Source organism: Equus caballus, chromosome 8 (genome assembly GCF_041296265.1).
Source record: "Equus caballus isolate H_3958 breed thoroughbred chromosome 8, TB-T2T, whole genome shotgun sequence".
NCBI lineage: Eukaryota > Metazoa > Chordata > Mammalia > Perissodactyla > Equidae > Equus > Equus caballus.
The window spans coordinates 24,968,150-24,986,278 of record NC_091691.1 but is presented as its reverse complement, the minus strand read 5'-3'; the positions used below and the strand labels follow the sequence as shown (position 1 = coordinate 24,986,278).

At 43.0% G+C, this 18,129-nt stretch overlaps 1 protein-coding gene and 1 long non-coding RNA gene across 27 annotated transcripts in view; one reads left to right on the top strand and one right to left on the bottom strand.

Annotated features, from left to right (window-relative positions):
- Nucleotides 1-3,647: 3,647 nt before the first annotated feature.
- On the bottom strand, nucleotides 3,648-8,447 carry LOC138915216 (uncharacterized). The gene is made up of 2 exons (XR_011420844.1): nucleotides 8,271-8,447; nucleotides 3,648-6,966 (listed from the first exon to the last, which is right to left on the bottom strand). It is a non-coding gene; the product is annotated as an uncharacterized lncRNA (long non-coding RNA).
- CLIP1 (CAP-Gly domain containing linker protein 1) overlaps nucleotides 7,397-18,129 on the top strand; it is a 114,213-nt gene continuing 103,480 nt past the window's right edge. For 19 of the 26 annotated variants that reach the window (XM_070220303.1, XM_070220287.1, XM_070220278.1 and 16 more), the window contains exon 1: nucleotides 7,429-7,598. The gene's annotated coding sequence lies outside the window, so the exon portion shown is untranslated. Of the gene's footprint in view, nucleotides 7,599-18,129 lie in introns of all 26 variants that reach the window. The other 7 variants (XM_070220300.1, XM_070220292.1, XM_070220304.1 and 4 more) reach the window with 2 other exon arrangements.

Sequence of the window (18,129 nt, the reverse complement as noted above, 5' to 3'; positions counted from 1 at the left end):
TCCCTGTCTCTCTTTTTCCTTTTCCCCATCAATTTCCAGACCTGGAAGTACAGCATTCTCTCTTATTTCTTCTATGCCATATTCTTTCTTCCCATCTTCAGCCTCCTGGCTAAGTCCTAACGTTAGGAGTTTCTTCTGTACATCACAGCAGAAATGCTGTGGTCTTCCAGGCCCTTGGTATGACAGATGGGAGCTAAAGGAATTTTTTTTTTTTGAGGAAGATTAGCCCTGAGCTAACTACTGCCAATCCTCCTCTTAGTGCTGAAGAAGACTGGCCCTGAGCTAACATCCATGCCCATCTTCCTCTACTTTATACGTGGGATGCCTACCACAGCATGGTGTGCCAAGCGGTGCCATGTCCGCACCCGGGATCCGAACCAGCGAACCCCGGGCTGCCGAGAAGCAGAATGTGCGCACTTAAACCACTGTGCCACTGGGCCAGGCCAGGAATTTTTTTTTTAAGGTATGCTTTCTTTTGGTGAGGAAGATTGGCCCTGAGCTAACATCTGTTGCCAATCTTCCTCTTTTTTTCTTCCCCCCAAAGCCCCAGTAGATAGTTGAATACCCTAGTTGCTAAGTCCCTCTAGTTCTTCCATGTGGGATGTCACCACAGCATGGCTTGATGAGCAGTGTGTAGGTCTGCACCCAGGATCCAAACCGGTGAAACCTGGGCTACTGAAGTGGAGCTTGTGAAACCAACCACTACGCCACTGGGTCAGCCGCTAAAGGAATTTTTAATAATTCTTTTTTGCTAGACAATGCTGGAATATCAAGACTTTTTTTTTCTCTGCAAATTCCTATTTTGGGCTGTACAATATTGTGAATGCAACTCATGCCACTGAGTTGCTAATGGTTAAAATTAATGGTTAGGGGCTGGCCCTGTGGCCAAGTGCTTAAGTTGGCACACTCCACTTTGGCAGCCCAGGGTTTTGCTGGTTTGGGTCCTGGGTGTGGACCTGGCACTGCTCATCAGGCCACGCTGAGGCGGCGTCCCACATAGCAGAGCCAGGAGGACCTACAACTAGAATATACAACTGTGGACTGTGGGGTTTTGGGGAGAAGAAGAAAAAAAGATTGGCAACAGATGTTAGCTCAGGTGCCAATCTTTAAAAAAAAAGGTTAAAATGGCAAATTTTATGTTATATATATTTTTACCATAATTTTTGAAAAGCTAATAATGTAATATACCAAAAATCAATGAATTCTATACTTTAAATGGGTGAATTACAGGGTATGTGAATTACATCTCAATAAAGCTGTTACAAAGATCCTATTTTGAATGTCAAAACTTGAGTTGTTTTTTTTTTAAGATTTTATTTTTCCTTTTTCTCCCAAAGCCCCCCAGTACATAGTTGTGTATTTTCAGTTGTGAGTCCTTCTAGTTGTGGCATGTAGGATGCCACCTCAGCGTGGCTTGAAAAGCAGTGCCATGTCCGTGCCCAGGATTCGAACCGGTGAAACCCTGGGCCGCCAAAGTAGAGCGCGCGAACTTAGCCACTCCGCCGCGGAGCAGCCCCCAAACCTGAGTTTTAATTCTATCTTTTCCTTTACTCTTCTTGGGTAGCAATCCTACCTCACTTTCTCTCCTGCCTCCCAGTCATGTCAAATGGATGCCTTGGGCTGTCTAGGGTCAAGGTCAGGTATGAGGAAAGACAAGACAAGTGCATTAATATTTTCTTTAAAATAAATACTTTCATTAAACATTTATGTATATATCTCTCCCTTGCTTATTTAAAAAAACAACATAGCATCTTATGAACACTGTTTTGGACCTTGCTTTTTTTGTTTAAAATATTTTCCCCAGGGGCCAGCCCCGTGGCCGAGTAGTTAAGTTCGCGAGTTTTGCTTCGGTGGCCCAGGGTTTTGCCAGTTCGAATCCTGGGTGCTGACACGGCACCGCTCATTAAGCCATGCTGAGGCGGCATCCCACATACCACATCTAGAAGGATACACAACTGAAAAAAAAAATACACCACTATGTACTGGGGGGCTTTGGGAGAAAAAGGAAAAAAAATAAAATCTTTAAAAAAAATATTGTCCCCAGGAAATCGTGACATGAGTTTCATTGACAACCATTAATCTCAAGGGTATCCAACTGACCCCTTGACATGTAATAAATGTATACCCAGAATGACACACACACATGTATACTCACACAGACTGTGAGGCATGAAATCAATTAATTTAGTATTAAAGAGTTAAATAAATGAGTTAAAGTGGCATTAAAAGTTTTTAATTGAAGTCAATTAAAAACTATCTTGCATCTCCAGGATGCAGGATTGAGGACTGTATTAAATTTGCCTATTTTGTTTGAGCCTTTCCTTTTAGAAAGTGTCTAAATGAGAGTCATTTTATTTGAACGCAAGCCCTAGCAGAGGCTGACAATTCCTTGTATACACTTCCTTAGATATATAGTCCAAATTTAATTTTGGTCTCCTTTGTACTGTTAGACTTTAGATCTAATACGGTCATGATCCATCCAGTTGTCAGAATTGAACACTAAGGAAAAGCAGAATCTGTAAAATCATAAAATATGGGAGTTGGGAAGGACTTTAGTCCAAACTGCCTCCCGATTTAAAAATCTCTTTTCCAAAATCTCCCACCTACTTTATTATCATCCAATTTCTACTTGACTATTCTTTGCAGTACTTAATACTTTCATTTATTGATGTATTTATTTTCATTGAAATGATATTCGCATGACATAAAATTCACCATTTTAAAGTACACAATTCAGTAGCATTTACTGCATTCACAATGTTGTCCAACCACCACCTCTATCCTGTTCCAAACATTTTTATCACTCCAAAACGGGACCTCAGATTCGTTAAGCAGTTGCTCCCAACTCTCTCTTTCCCTAGTTCCCGGCAACCACTAAGCTACCTTCTGTCTCTATGGATTGACCTATTCTGAACATTTCATATCAATGGAATCATATGTGGCCTTTTGTGTCTGGCCTCTTTCACTCAATCTATTGTTTTTGAGGTTCATCCAGTTTATAGTATGTATCAGTACTTTTTTTTTTGGTGAGGAAGATTGCCGCTGAGCTAACATCTGTGCTACTCTTCCTCTATTTTATTTTTAATTAAAAAACTTTTTTTTGCTTTTTCTTCCCCAATCCCCCAATACATAGTTGTATATTTTTTTAGTTGTGGGTCCTTCTAGTTGTGGCACGTAGGAATGCTGCCTCAGCGTGACCTGACAAGTGGTGCCATGTCCACACCCAGGATCCGAACCAGCAAAACCCCGGGCCGCCAAAGCAGAGAGTGCGAACTTCACCACTCTCGGCCACAGGGCTGGCCCCTCTTCCTCTATTTTATATGTGGGACATGGCTTGATGAGTGGTGTGTAGGTCCATGCCCAGGATCTGAACCCACTAACCCTGGGCCACTGAAGCAGAGCACGTGAACTTAACCACCAGGCGAACACCACCAGGCCGGCCCCCAGTACTTAATTTTTAAAAAATTTTGGCTGAATAATATTTCATTGTATGGATATATCACATTTGGTTTATCCATTCATCTGTTGATGAACATTTGGCTTGTTTCCACCTTTTGGCCATTGTGAATAGTGCTGCTGTGAACATGTATATACATGTATTTGTTTGAGTCTGCTTGATTTTAGCTGAAGATAGAATCAACTTTTCATGCACTCAACAAATATTTATTGAATTAGATCAGAACTGCTGCATCAACCACTGATTCTGCAAATGTTTTGCTTTACCGATAAAAGTCACAGAATCCTAAAAATGTTTGTGGTAGGAACTTTGTAAGGCATCTTGTTCAACCCCCTCATCATGAAACTACACGCACTCAAAGCACTAGTCTATTTAGAAGGCCCCAAACACAGTTTGCGTCCTGATGTGTGGTGCACTGATACTGTTCTTTGTTAACGGAATGTGTACAATACATCTTTTGTTGTCACAAGATGGTTCTCCTTGAGAAGTGATTGTATGAATTTAAATTTACTAGCTTGTCCTTCTTCCATTGTTTCGTTTTTTGAAAAATTCCGTGAAACCACCACCATCAGCACTGTTTGTATACACTAGATATGGCAGACAGTCTTCACTGGTTTCAGTGATAAAATTAATTTTTGGCCCAAAATAGTCTGAATGCTTCATCAAGTGTTGTGGGATTTATTTTTTGGTTTCCTTTCTTTGCAGTTAAAGACACTGTCTTGCTCTGGATCAGTCACTTTTTGATTAAATGAACCAGCACTAGTTCCTTACCTTTGCAAGGAAATGTTAACATTTCCTAAAACATCAGTTAACAGGCTTTATAAATCTCTCCCTCAATTTTTAGCAGAGTTGAATGAAATTGACAAGGGGTGTGGTCTGGTGATTTCCACTGGTTATATCCACCACATTATATCCATTGTGAGTATAAAACCAGTGGAACTCGTGGAACAATGATTATCCACCTTGCTTTAGTAAACCAGATAGCAGTAAAAGTCAGGGAAGGAAGACAGGGACTTGATCTTCACTGCTCTACCCCCAATACCTGGAACAGCGCCTAGGACACAGTAGGGGTTCAGGAAACATTTGTTGGATGAGTGAATGAAATTAATTTGATTCTGGTTTCTGAAACAACGCTAGTAATAGCAGATGTAATTTAAAAGATAGCATAGTGAAAGTGAATTCCTATATCTTCTTTATAAAGACTATTTTAATCATGGACTCTCTTAGGAGTTACATTTTTAATTGTTACCTACCTATCATGGTTCAGGAACTTACAAAAAAGAAAAAAGAAAAACAAAAAAATGTACTTTTAAAGAGTATTCTTGTTATGACAGCTTTGGTTTCATTTTCTATTTTAAAAGCTCTATAAATCCTCACATCTTCATAGCAGTTTACAAAGTACTCTCCAATCACTATTTCATACTGAATGTTGTTTTTGAATGGCAATAAGAATTATTAGTTCCTTCGTGGATGTGCGGGATTATAACTGTTTTGTTTTTTTCATTTTGCTTGCTGTAATTTTATGTAATGAACGTCTATTGTTCTTTAAAAAAAAAGACAAAATACTGGAAAAAGTCCCCAGTTACTTAGAACCCAAAGTCTCAGATTCTGTCCATTTTAAAAGTAATCTACTGCGGACCAAGCATTATTCTTGGGATGCAGTTAGAGTGATGAATGAGTCAACAATCCTTGCTCTCTTGGAATCTACGTTCGAGTAGAGGTGGAGGAAGGCCACTAATAAAATAATAAACCTGCTGTATTGCAGAACACTGTCACGGAAAGAATTAATGCTAAAGAGCTGTGTAGAAACAAACCATGAGCATCTATCTCTTTACAGAGAATATTCTCTACTCATTTTGTTTGAGGACCTTAAATATCTTTTTTTTAAGAAATCAAAGTAATTCATTCACATGGTTTTAAAAAATAAAGTACAACAGGGTTCATAATGAAAAGCAACACTGTTCTGCCCTCCCCCCAACCCTGTTCCCCAGAGACCACTAATTTTTTGCTTTTAGTTCTTCTGGTGGTAACTTACATATCTCTAAAAATACACTTACATTGCTATTTATTTATCATCTGTAGACATTATATATTGAGTTTCTGTTATAACCAAAGCACCGCCATCTCTCCCCTCAACACAGTCCTACCACTCTTTGTAGTTATCTCTGGTTACATTAATGATACAATTAAACCTTTATTTTGTGCTCCAGCAAAAAAACCCCAGGTATTTACCAACTTCCCCACTTTGTAAAATGAAGATCTGGGAGCTCTTACCTGGCTTTCTACTTCTGCCATCTTCCAAGGTCTTGTCAATCGAACTGTTCTAATACTTTTACAGAGGACATGCATTTTAAAAAGCTCAGTGGCTCAATCTAAAAACAGAATGTAAACGCTTATTTTGAAGCAGGACTGTGAACAACTTCTTTAGTCCTGACACTGGCCACACTGAGCACAGTCAATGCCCTGATAGTAGGGCTGGGACTAGGCCTTGGTCACAAAATTGAAGGGGGTGCTAAAAACTCAGTAGTCAGGAGAAATAATATTTTAATGCAATCTTAAAAAAATCAAAATAAATCGCAAAAAAATCCATGAACAAAATGTCAGCATTTTAAAATAAAGACAGGCTCAGCAGAATGAGTAGAAAAAACAGAAGTATTCATAGTGGCACCCCACCGCTAACAGTGGTCTTTGCCTTATTCTACAGCATCTATGATTATGTAGGTTGCTTATTAGAGCTGAAAGTGCTCAGATGAGGGGGTGAGGTGTGCCTTTCAGATTAGGAACATGAATACTGGATTTCAAGGGTGCCACCACCACACTGACCTTGCAGCTTGCAAATCACATAGATGCTGAATTAGGAAATAGAATTTTTTGTGATTTAAAAGTGAATCGAGGGGCGGGGCCAACAGATAAATTCACTTTGTTTAAAACTTCTGCATTTCCAGTGTAGTTCCCTCCCCCCTGCTCTGTGCAGCCTGTTACTCCAGGCAGCACGGTGCTTTGAATAAAGGTCAGCAAGGGGGTCACCCTCCTGATTATTCTCTTCTACCGGGAGAGGAGGAGGAAGACCCCCGCCCCCTTATCCACCACTGAGTCGCCGCAAGATCCTGGGCTTCCCTGACAGCTGCAAATTCCTCCCAGAAGCTGCCAAGCTTCTGTGGTTGCCATGGTCCATGGGAGTGAAATGCTGGCCGGCCTCTGCTGCAGCAGCCCTGAGCAGGCTGTTGCTGCCTCCTCGCCAGTCCTTTTCAACAGCTTCTAAAGGAGATCCCATGGGGAGGAGGCAGGACGGGACATTAACCAGGGCTTCAGTCCAAGCGGCTGGGGCGAATGAAAGAGGCTTTTCTCAAACTAACGTAGCAAGTGCTGGGCTTGTTTAAAGGGCTTTTTAACCCTCGGTCTTTCCCTGGAGGGAAAGGGACGGTAGAGACGGTCCTTGCCGAGCTTCACTTGCTGTAGGCAGCTCCCTTCAGCTTTTTTCCCGGGGATTCCTCACCCTGGGTCTTTCCCTGGAGGGAGAGGAGGGCAGAGATGATGCTCCTAAACTTAACCTGCGGTGGGCAGCTCCTCCTAGCTTGATTCAAAGGATTTCTCACCCTGGGTCTGGCAAAAAAAAAAAAAAAATCAACCGCAAACAGGCTGTGGTCCAGACTAAATGCAGCTATCGGGTGTGACTTGCAAATTCTGGGAACACTTAGAGAAAACCGGGAACTAACAGAAATGATGAGAAGCCCCTCAGTCCAGGCCTCTGGGGTTTCCCTCCCACCTTCCTCCCCCTCCCGGTCCTCGTTGGGATCTGAGGGCGGGGCGGCGGGGTCGCCGGGGGTCTGGGGCTCGCCTCCCCGGCAGCGGCGGGGGCAGACAAAGAGGCGGCGGCGGGGGCTCGGGCTCGGGCTCGGGGCCGGGCGGGCGCGGCGGCCGAGCGCGCGGGGAGGGGCCGCCGCGGCGTCTTCTCCCGGCGGCGCGCGCCCGCCCGGCCCCGCGGCGGCGGCGGCGGCGGCGGCGGCGCGTCACGCTCTCCCCCGCCCGAGCCGACAAGCCGGGAGGCGGGAGGCGGCGGCCGCGCGGCTGCTGCTGCTGCAGTGGGGCAGGTGGCGGCGGCTGGCGGCTGGCGGCGACCGAGGCGGCGGCGCGGCGAGCGGTGAGCGGGGCGCAGGGCGCGGGGGGCGGCGCGGCCCTCTTCCCTTCCCTTCCCCGACCCCTCCGCACCGCTCCCTCCAGCCTGCCGGGCCCGCTCCTGCCCGCCCGGCTCGGGGCTCGGGGCTCGGGGCCGGGGTCGGGCCCGCCGTCCGGCAGGGGCCGTCCCCGAGGGCCCCCGGGAGCCCCGGGTGGGTGGGCCCGGAGGCCGGGGTCCCTGGGCTGCCCTCGTCGGAGCCGGGAAAGTGGCCGGCCCTGTCAGCGCCGAGCCCGGCCTTCCCTTTCTCCGCCCGCCTCAAGATGGAGCGTGGACTCCGTGCCCTGCGCCGCCCCAGGCGCCGCTCCCTCCTTACCCCCGCCCCCCCCCCCCCCCCGCTCCGCCCGGCCCCGGGGGGCCTGGGGTCGCCGGACCCCCGGGAGGCCGAGGCCCGGCAGGACCTGTTGCCCCGGGCGCCGCCGCCCGGTCACCTGAGCATTCCGCGGGCGGGCGTGGAGGGCACCGTGGCCGTGGCCTCCGCGGGGCGCCGGCCGGCGGGCTGGCCCCGGCTGGCCTCGGGCCTGGCCTGGCCGTGGCTTTTGTCCCCCCCCCCCCGAGTGGGGCTGTGATTCTCGGAGCGGGGGGATGACAGGAGGTGACAAGATTTGGGAGATAGTAGCGCTGCCCCGTCGCCCGAACCTTGTGCCTCGGCAGGGGATTGGCTCGGAAGGCAGATGACACTTGTTCGGAGGTCATTCTACAGGCAGAGCCTTCGGATGCCGGTCGCTGGGAGGTCCTGGGCGGCGGGCCCCGGCTTGTGATGGGGGGCAAACCCGGAACTCGGCCGTTTCTCCACTTCATGTGGTTTTTCCATCTGGCAGGACCCGAGCACCGCCCCCTCCTCCCTTCACAGCCCCTCCTCTTCGGTGGGAAGAAATTACACGTTAAGTCTGAAGTCTGTAATCGTTTGATACTTGTTTTTAGCAAAACTTGGGGGCCAATTACTGTATTTAGAAAGGACAGTGGGGAAAATTCTGTATTTTTTTTTTTTGATTCAGCAACCTTGCCTTGTTCCTGTTTTAGATTAGGACAGTGCCTGGCCGGTAGGCTCAGTAGGAGTGTTGCTGCTGCTGCTGTTATGGTTATCATTCTGGTTGGTGTCACCCTTTTATTATTATTACTTACAGTATCTGTACCAAATGTGTTTGACTTTTGGCTTTAATGATAACCTTTTGTAAGAAACCTCAAGTATGTTGCTCCCCAGCCTTGGGGCAGTTTTTCTCTGGAAATAATGCCATTAACATTTATTGAGAGCTTCCTATGGTCAGGCTCTGGGCAAGTCTTTTATGTGTTTTATCTCATTAATCAGTGTAACCCAGTGCTGGCGCTATCATTATCCCCATTTTACAGAGGAGGCGTAGAAAGGTCAAGTTCCTTGCCCAGGGTCACATAGCTAGTAAGTGGTGTCAGGATTTGGGCTCAGCTATTCTGACTCCACGTGCTTGGTTATTAAATTAGGATGGAGGATCTCTGGCAAGGAGCAAAGCTGGCCTTTATTAAAGCAAAGGAAGTGGGTGCTTGCTTGGCCAAGGCCTTGTGCTGGGTTTTTGAGGTTCAGAGAAAGTAGTAAGGTACGTCTCAGGCCTCCCGCTAGGCCTAGTTCGGAAGGGTAAAAAACTGAAACTGAGTAGGCCCTTGCGAGATACTCTGTCTGAAGATAAAGATCCTGCCCTTCCCTACTTTTTTCAGCAATTGCTTAAGTTCCTACTTGTGCTTGAGCACAACATAAGCCGATCTGTTTTCTGTTCTTTAGGAGTTTGGTGCTCTTCTTACTTATTCTAAATAAAATTTTTTTTACTCAATGTGTAACATTGAGTCTCTCACACCCCATATGACCCATCAATGCCTATGAACTTAACTCAGGAATGTTTGACTCTCGCTTCTTAAGTGCTGTCTCTTTTGGGATTCTAAGCCCAATAGATGGTATATGAGAGATAAATTTGTCCTCTTATACTCCATGCAAAGGTAGGCACCTAAATGTATATATATAGACATATAGATATGTCTATATATATACATTTATATTCTGGGGGTATATATGGCAAGGACCTTGTATTTCACTTTATAGCATCCTCTGTAGGATTCTGCAGAGTCCCATGTGTTTGGTAAATATGTATTATTTAGTTAATTGAAAATATGTGGTCCATTAGTTTCAAGACTGGTTTTATAGAAGACAAAGCTAAATAAAAAAACAGAAGGTAGTTTAGTAAAGTCACAGAGAGATGGCTTAATATTTGTTAACACTAAAAGAACACTTTGTCTATACAATGTTAACTGAAATGAGACTTTTAACCTCATATAACTTTCTACTTTATCCCAATTAGCTTCTTTCCTCCTTTCCTTGTACAAATGAGGTGGGAGGTGGAGTGTGTTTTTCTGATGTACAGAATGGACAGTGTTTATTAGTCAGGGCAAGCCTGTAGTTGTCCTTTATAGTAGTATTTTTGAAGTGTTGTGATAGTTTCCCTAAAGGCAGCTTGTGGGGCTAATGTGTACCTATCTGTGGGCTGTAATTAGGTCTCATTTAGTATTCATTCAACAGATATTGAGCACCTACTGTGTGCCAGGTGCCATCTGGATGCTGGTGATACAGCAGTGAATAAAACAGACAGAAATCCCTGCTCTCTTGGAACTCCCCTTTGAGTAGGGGAGGCAGACAATACTCATATTAGTAAAATGCATAGTATGTTGGGAAGTGATACGTGGTAAGAAAAAAAAATCAGGGAAGGGGGAATATGAAGTTTTGGGGACAAGAGTTAGGGTAATGGAAATCTTAGGGTGGCAAGAGGAGATCTCGCTGAGAACCTGACTTTTGAGTAGAGACCTAGAGGAGGTGAGGGAATGTAGATCCCAGAGGGAAAAGCATCCTAGGAAGAGGGAACAGCAAGTGCAAAGGTCCTGAGGTGGAAGCTTGGGAGAGGGCAGATAATTTAAGGCCATATAGGTTGTAGTCCTTAAAACATTTATTAAAATATTTTAAAATAATGAAAGATATGGAATAATTTTATACCATGTTATTAGTGATTTTGATGAAGAAAAAGTTAAAGATGGGGGAACTGAGCCTCACTTACTTGCCTAAAAGACTGCACAGCCAGTGAATACATAGCTAGAAATTGAACCCTAGTTTATGTTATATTAGGCAATGCACAGAATCTGTTGGCAGTGCAACCTTAAGAAAGTGGCTGGCAGGAAGGCCAGAGCGGTGCTTGATGTTCAGACTTGCTGTTGAGTGTAGAGTGTGCTTTTCCTATTTGTATGCAGGCTCTTTGCTCAACCTTGGGAGGCCTTGTAACTGACATTTGCATGTACAGTATAGCTTTTTCCTGGAATTGTGCTCCTGGCAGCAAAGCCTTCCTTTTTAGTCTTAAAAGTTTCATGGTTATGGGGCTGGCCTGGTGGTGGTGCATCAGTTAAGTCCACAGGTTCCGTTTCTCGGCAGCCCGGGGTTCGCTGGTTCGGATCCTGGGTGCGGACATGACACCGCTTGGCAAAAGCCATGCTGTGGTAGGCGTCCCATGTATAAAAGAAGAGGAAGATGGGCATGGATGTTAGCTCAGGGCCAGGCTTCTGCAGCAAAAAGAGGAGGATTGGCAGTCGTTAGCTCAGGGCTAATCTTCCTCAAAAAAAAAAGTTTCATTGTTTAAAATTTATGTTTCATATAAACCTTTATGTAAGTCTCTTGGATCTTAATTCAAAAGCAGTGTCAGTATTACCCCGGATATGATTTTTTTTGATAACTATTTAGGGGAACTTTAAACTATCATAGTATCTTAAATATTTTTAATATACGTGTTGTATGTTTTCCATGTAGATGGAACTCAAAGAATCCATATGCTTTAAATTAGCATTTGAGTTACAGTGCACTTTTAAGGGACAACGTGTTGACTGATGATCCCATACAAGAATCTCAAGTAAGAGTGACTTCTCTTCAGATTTCAATGAGGGGAACAGAGGAGGCCTTTTTACTTTTTTGGGTAGGTTGGCAGACTGTAATTAACCAACCTTGAATTTGGCTAGGACATCTGGGTTAATATCCTGGCCCTGGCACCAAGTACCAAGGAATCTTGGCCACAATTAGTAAGGAGCTTTTTTTTTTTTTTTTAATCTCCATCTGGCACTTCCAGAAGGACAGATTCCGCTAGCACTAACTCAGTGGGTGGGTCTGTTTTTTAACTGTCGATCTTATTGTGGTTCAGCAACAAAATCTTAAAAGTACTCTTTGCAAAATCTTAGAAAAAAGGAAGTAGTCCTGTTAGAGAATCCTCTGGGGGATCTCTGGTACATCTTTCCCTGGGGAAATGATTCTCGTCTCCCTCTCCTCAGGGATGCTAATGACACTACAGACAGGCATTTTGCTGCCCTTGAGTTTTCTGTAAGCGTAAGGTCTAGTATACTTCCGACTTGAATTGAGTTGGTTTGATATTTGTGTTCTCCTTTGCTGACTTATGTCTAAGTATAGCTTGGATTAGATCCCAGTTTTAACTGCCCATTTTTTACACTTAAAATTGCCGAGTCCTTGATTTACTGGATCTTCTCTGAAGTTAAGGGCCTGAAGATCCAGATGTTCAGGACGTGCAAATCATCCAAAATTTGGGTTTGATGTATAAAGGGAAGGCAACTTGAATGCGTTTTTTCCCCCTGATTCTACAAATTCCTAGTCAAGTAGTGCATTGAAATATTTGGCATATTTTTCTCCCTCCCAGGAAATTTAAGAAATATTAGGAATATTGTCCTAAAGACCTTTTAATTAACTCTTTTGACTTCCTGCCTTCTCTCTTTAACTGATTTTCTCCTTAGAGTGAGTCTTATTGGAGACATTATCCTCTAATACCTTAAGGCAGGAAAGAACCTATTTAGACTTTTCTTTTGCAGACTAGAGAATAAATAACCTTTATAGGCAGCATAACTTTTTTACAGCCTCAGTGAAAGAAAACTTTTATCACTAAGTTTCTTTCACACATAGGTGACTAGGAAAAAGCATGTGTATCACATGAAACCATATTGCTAATTTCTGTTGTAAGGTGTCTGTGGCTTGCTTAGAATCTAGTATCAGAGTGAAATTTAGATTTTAGAAAATGTTTTCCAGTGAAGTTTTTTTTTTAGGTTTTCAGGCTTATATTTTCCTTATATACTAGTTTTACAGTGGCCCTTACATTTTAATAACGTATTTTCTCTTGTAATATGTGGGTTCAATGCATAAGGTATAAAACACACACATACAAAAACAGAAGAAAGCAAATTCGTAATCCTACTGTCCAGAGAAAATCATTTCATTATTTTAGAATATGACCTTCCAGTATTTTTTCTTTATACTTAAAAAGAATATTTATGTCTGGATCTATGTTTCTTTTCTTTTTTTTCTGAGGAAGATTCCCCCTGAGCTAACGTCTGTTGCCAGTCTTCCTCTTTTTTTGCTTGAGGAAGATTAGCCCTGAGCCGACATCTGCACCAGTCTTCTACTTTACATGTGGGTCACTGCCACAGCATTGCTGACAAGTGGTGTAGGTCTGTGCCTGGGATCTGAACCCGCGAACCTGGGCCACCAAGTGGAGTGTCCCAAACTTAACCACTATGCCACAGGGCTGGCCCCTATATTTCTAAGTAATTTAAAGTGTAATATGTTCAGTGGAAACAGTCTCAGCAAACCAACATGGGAAGTCAGAACCGGTATTAAGAAGTTTGAGGTCCTGAATTTGTTTCAGCCTCAGTTCTGTGAGTCTGTGAACTTGGGCAAATTGCTTAACCTCTCAATCTGCTTCTCGCTCTGTAAAATGGGGATGACACCTGCCCTTTCCACCCTATAGGGTTGCTGTATTGATGAAAAGAATTAGGCCTTGATGAGCTAGAGATCTCTGGATAACCTTGTCAGGTGGTAACAGTAGTGCAAAGGGAGTTTCTCAGCACTTTCAAATACCAAAGAGGCTGGGAAGACAGAGGCCAGTTGCCTGTGAGTCACCTGGTTTATTGTATCCATGCTTATAAATTTATAGTAAAGCTTTTCAGATGAATGTGACCAATAAAAAGTGTCTGGTGGGGTGGGAGAAAACCCCAAAGATGCCAGTTTATCAAACATTTGTTGAGTGCTGTGAAGACTCTGCTAGGTACAAGGAGCTCTCTGTCTCACCTTGTGAGACAACTACTCTAGGCAAGGTATAGGATAAAACGGAGGTGGGACGGGACCGTGGAAGAGATGAGTTTGTTTGGCTTGGGATGTGTGTTGGGGAGGGAATCAAAGAAAGCTTCCGAAGTACGAATTGGCACTTGTGTTTGGCATTGATGAAGAACTAGGGTTTGTAGGCAGGGACAGGTGAGGTGAGACTTTCCAGGCCAGCTTGAGCAAAGATACGAGACGTAAAAGTAGCGTGTTGAGATAATGGCAGATAGTCTGCTGTTCTGTAGTTTGAGGGCGGGTAACAGGAAATAAACTTGAGAAAAGACATTTGGGTTTATATCCAGGGGAGGCTTCCCTGCCCTGAGGAGGTCCCTCTGACTGGTCTTTAGCAGTTTATAATCGCTGAACTTTCTGCATGTCTTTTTTCTGATGTTTGGTCAAAAATATCTGGTTGTAGGTAGTAAACTGGAAAACTGCTGGCTATACGAATTCTCTTGTTTTACACAGAGTTATGCAGCCATCACCACAATCAGTTTTAGAATATTTTCTTCATACCGAAAAGAAACCTTCTACCCATTAGCAGTCACTCCTCATTTCCCCCTGACCCTCCCAGCCCTACTCTTTGTCTCTGTAAATCTGCCTGTTCCGGACGTTTCGTATAAATGGAATCAGAATATGACTGGCTTCTTTCACTTAGCAAAATGTTTTCAAGGTTCATCCATGTTGTAGCTTGTATCAATACTTCATTCTTTTTTTTTTTTGCTAGGAATGATTTGCTCTGAGCTAACATCGGTTACCAATCTTCCTCCCCCTCCCCCAAAAGCCCCAGTACATAGTTGTATATTCTAGCTGTAAGTCCTTCTGGTTCTTCTATGTGAGCTGCCGCCACAGCCTGGCTACTGACAGATGAGCGGTGGTGTATTGCACCAGGAACTGAACCCCGGCTGCCAAAGTGGAGCACACTGAGCTTTAACCACTAGGCCATCAGGGCTGGCTCACTTTGTTCTTTTTTATTTTTTATTATAGTCCATTGTCTGGATATACCACATTTTGGCTATTCACCAGCTGGTGGACATTTGGGTTGTTTCCACTTTCACAGTGCTGCTATGAACATCTGGGTATTAGTTTTTGTGTGGACATACGTTTCCATTTATCTTGGGGTGTATATCTCAGTATGGAATTGCTGGATCATATGAGAACTCTACCTTTTGAGAAACTGCAAAACTGTTTTCTAAAGTGATTGTACCACCAGCAATGATTGAGGTTCCAGTTTTTCCATATCCTCACCAACACTTGTTGTTATCTCGATTTTTTATTAGTCATCCAAGTCGGGGTGAGGTGAGGTATCTTGTGATTTTAATTTGCATTTTCCCTATGGCTAGTGATGTTGAGCACATTTTTGTGTACTTAGTGGCCATTTGTATAGCTTCTTCGGAGAATGTATCAATTATCTTTTTATTTTTTGCCTTCAAAAATTTATTAAGTATAAAAGCAAAGTGCAGAACAATAGTATGCTACCATTTAGGATAAAAAGGATGTACAAAAGAATACCAATTATCTTTCACTTGCTTTTATTATGGTAAAATACACATATAAAAATTACCATCTTAACCATTTTTAAGTGGCATTAAGTACATTCATATTGTTTTGCAACCATCCCTACCATCCATCTCCAGAGTTCTTTTCATCTTGCAAAACTGAAACTCTATTCCCATTAAACACTAATTCCCCAGTCCCTCTCTCCTTACACCTGGCAGCCACCATTCTACTTTCTGTCTCTATGATTTCGAGTACTCTTAGGCACCTCATATGAGTGGAACCATACAGCATTTGTCCTTTTGTGACTGGCTTATTTCATTTAGTGTGATGTCCTCAGGTTCATCCATGTTGTAGCATCTTTCAGAATTTCCTTCCTTTTAAAGGCTGAATAATACTCCGTTGTATGTGTATACCACATTTTGCTTACCCATTCATCTGTCAGTGGACACTTGGATTGCTTCCACGTTTTAGCTATGGCAAATAATGCTGCTATGAACATGGGTGTATAAATACCACTTTGAGATACTGCTTTCAGATATTTTGGGTATATGCCCAAAAGCAAAATTGCTAGATCCTATGGTAATTCTTTTTAATTTTTTGAGGAACTGCCATATGTTTTCCTCAGTGACTGTACCATTTTATAGTCCCACCAACAGTGCACCAGGGTTCCAGTTTCTCCACATCTCTGCCAACACTTGTTTTCTGTTTTTTTGATAGTAACCATACTAATGGGTATGAGGTTGTATCTCACTGTTTTTTTTTTTTTTAAGATTTTATTTTTCCTTTTTCTCCCCAAAGCACCCTGTACGTAGTTGTGTATTTTAGTTGTGAGTCCTTTAGTTGTGGCATGTGGAATGTCGCCTCAGCATGGCCTGACAAGCGGTGCCATGTCCGCACCCAGGATCCGAACCAGCAAAACCCTGGGCAGCTGAAGCGGAGCGCGAGAACTTAACCACTCGGCCTTGGGGCTGGCCCCTCTCCTGTGGTTATAATTTGCATTTTCCTAATGATTAGTGATGTTGAGCATCTTTTCATTCGCTTATTGGCCATTTGTACATCTTGAAGAAATGTCTATTTAAGTCCTTTACCAGTTTTGAATTGGGTTGTTTGTTTTTTTGTTGTTGAGTTTACCAATTATCTTTTAATTCATATATTCATCAAGCATTTATTGAGTGTGTACTGTAGGGGACAGTAGCACAGATGTTGGGGGTACAAAGTTGAGTAAAACAGGTACACGTTCTGCTCTTGGGGACCCCAGAGCTGTTAGCGGAAGTCAGGTTAAGAGCAAGAATTCCATCCTTTGCCTGACAGCAAATCCTGGCTCTGTTACTTTAGGAAGACCTTGCACAAACTGCTTCACTTTTGGAGTGCAGTTTTCTCATCTATAAATTGAGGATAATAGCTACTCCGTACAGTCATTGTGACAATTAAATGAATTAATGTGTGTAGACCCTAGTAAGCGTTAGTACTCTTTCCCTTCCCCTTCAGTCCCTTGTGTCTTCCTGACTTCCCATCGCTAAAGGAAGTTACGTTTCAGCACCTGAGTTTTCTCCTTTCATTTAAGTCAGAATGGGGGAAAAATCCACTTCTACTGGGAGGAGAAATGAAAACCTTTCTTCCTGCCATGTTTTGGAAAATTAATTTGAGTAGGAGTGCCTTGCCGTTACTGAACGGCATATTTTTAATGAACAGTTGTTGCTGAAGAACTTGTAATTTATGAAGAATTAAATATTCAGCATGGAAAAGCCACTCATGCTCCTCATGTCAGAACTTGTGCCTTGCCAAATTTCAGGTCCTGTCATGTGTTTGTCAGTTTTATTTCCCACTGTTTAATTAAAGGTGGAGTTTTTCTTTCTAAGGTCTAATAGAACTTGCTGTGTGTCTGTGTAGAAGATGACCTAAACAGGTGAAAAAGAACCAACAGTGACGTTGGGTGTTAAGATGCAAATGAAAACAATTCCTAGGCTCCGTTTATAGCACCTAGGCTCATTGTCCAGAAAACTCTCTTAGGGACCCTAAGTAAAATTAGTAAATGAGTAAAATTAGTAGGGGATATTTTCTCTTGAAATAGCCAGATATCCTTCAGTATTGTGAAAATAGAAATGTGGTTATTTTTTCTATTGGATCTAAAGACCTATAGCAAGTATTAAATTTGCTTATTTGCAAAGTAAAAACAAGAAGGCTTTTATAAAGAGAAAAAAACAGTAAGGAAGTAATTGATTCTTCTGTGAGTTATCTTCATGCCCTGTTCTCGTTCAGAGCAAACAGTTGGTGTGTGTTTGCTCTTAGTATGGGCAATGTCTGACTGTTTAAGGGCGAGCAACAATATGCCTGCTTTTATTCCTTTGTGAAGATTGTAAAGGGAAGCCAATTTTAACTTGCTTTGAGATTGACTCATTTATCTCGCTGCTGTATATTACAGATCAGAAACTTTTTTTCATCAGCATAGTTTAGGGTCAGGAGTCTTTAATCTGGAGATTAGAGTTTAAGTCCTAGGTTGTTAAGTAACTGTGACCTTAACGAGTGATTTCACTTTTCAGAATCAGTTTCCTCCGTGGTAAAATGAGTAAGTTGAACTAGATTGCTAAGGTCTCTTCTGATTTTAAAAGTTTATGATGCTATATTAAGCACATTTGCTCCTTTTTACATATTTTACATATTAGTATAATTGACTGCTGTCGACCTATTAAGTTCTTCTGGGATACTAACCAGGCCTAGTAATTTCAGTCCCTTTTAAGATCCATCTCTAAGCTGGTGGTATAAGAATCACAGGAATTTTGTAGAAACTTGTGTAAATGAGCAAAATAGCTCAAATTATTTGGCTTTCCATGTCCCCCTCATCTTTTT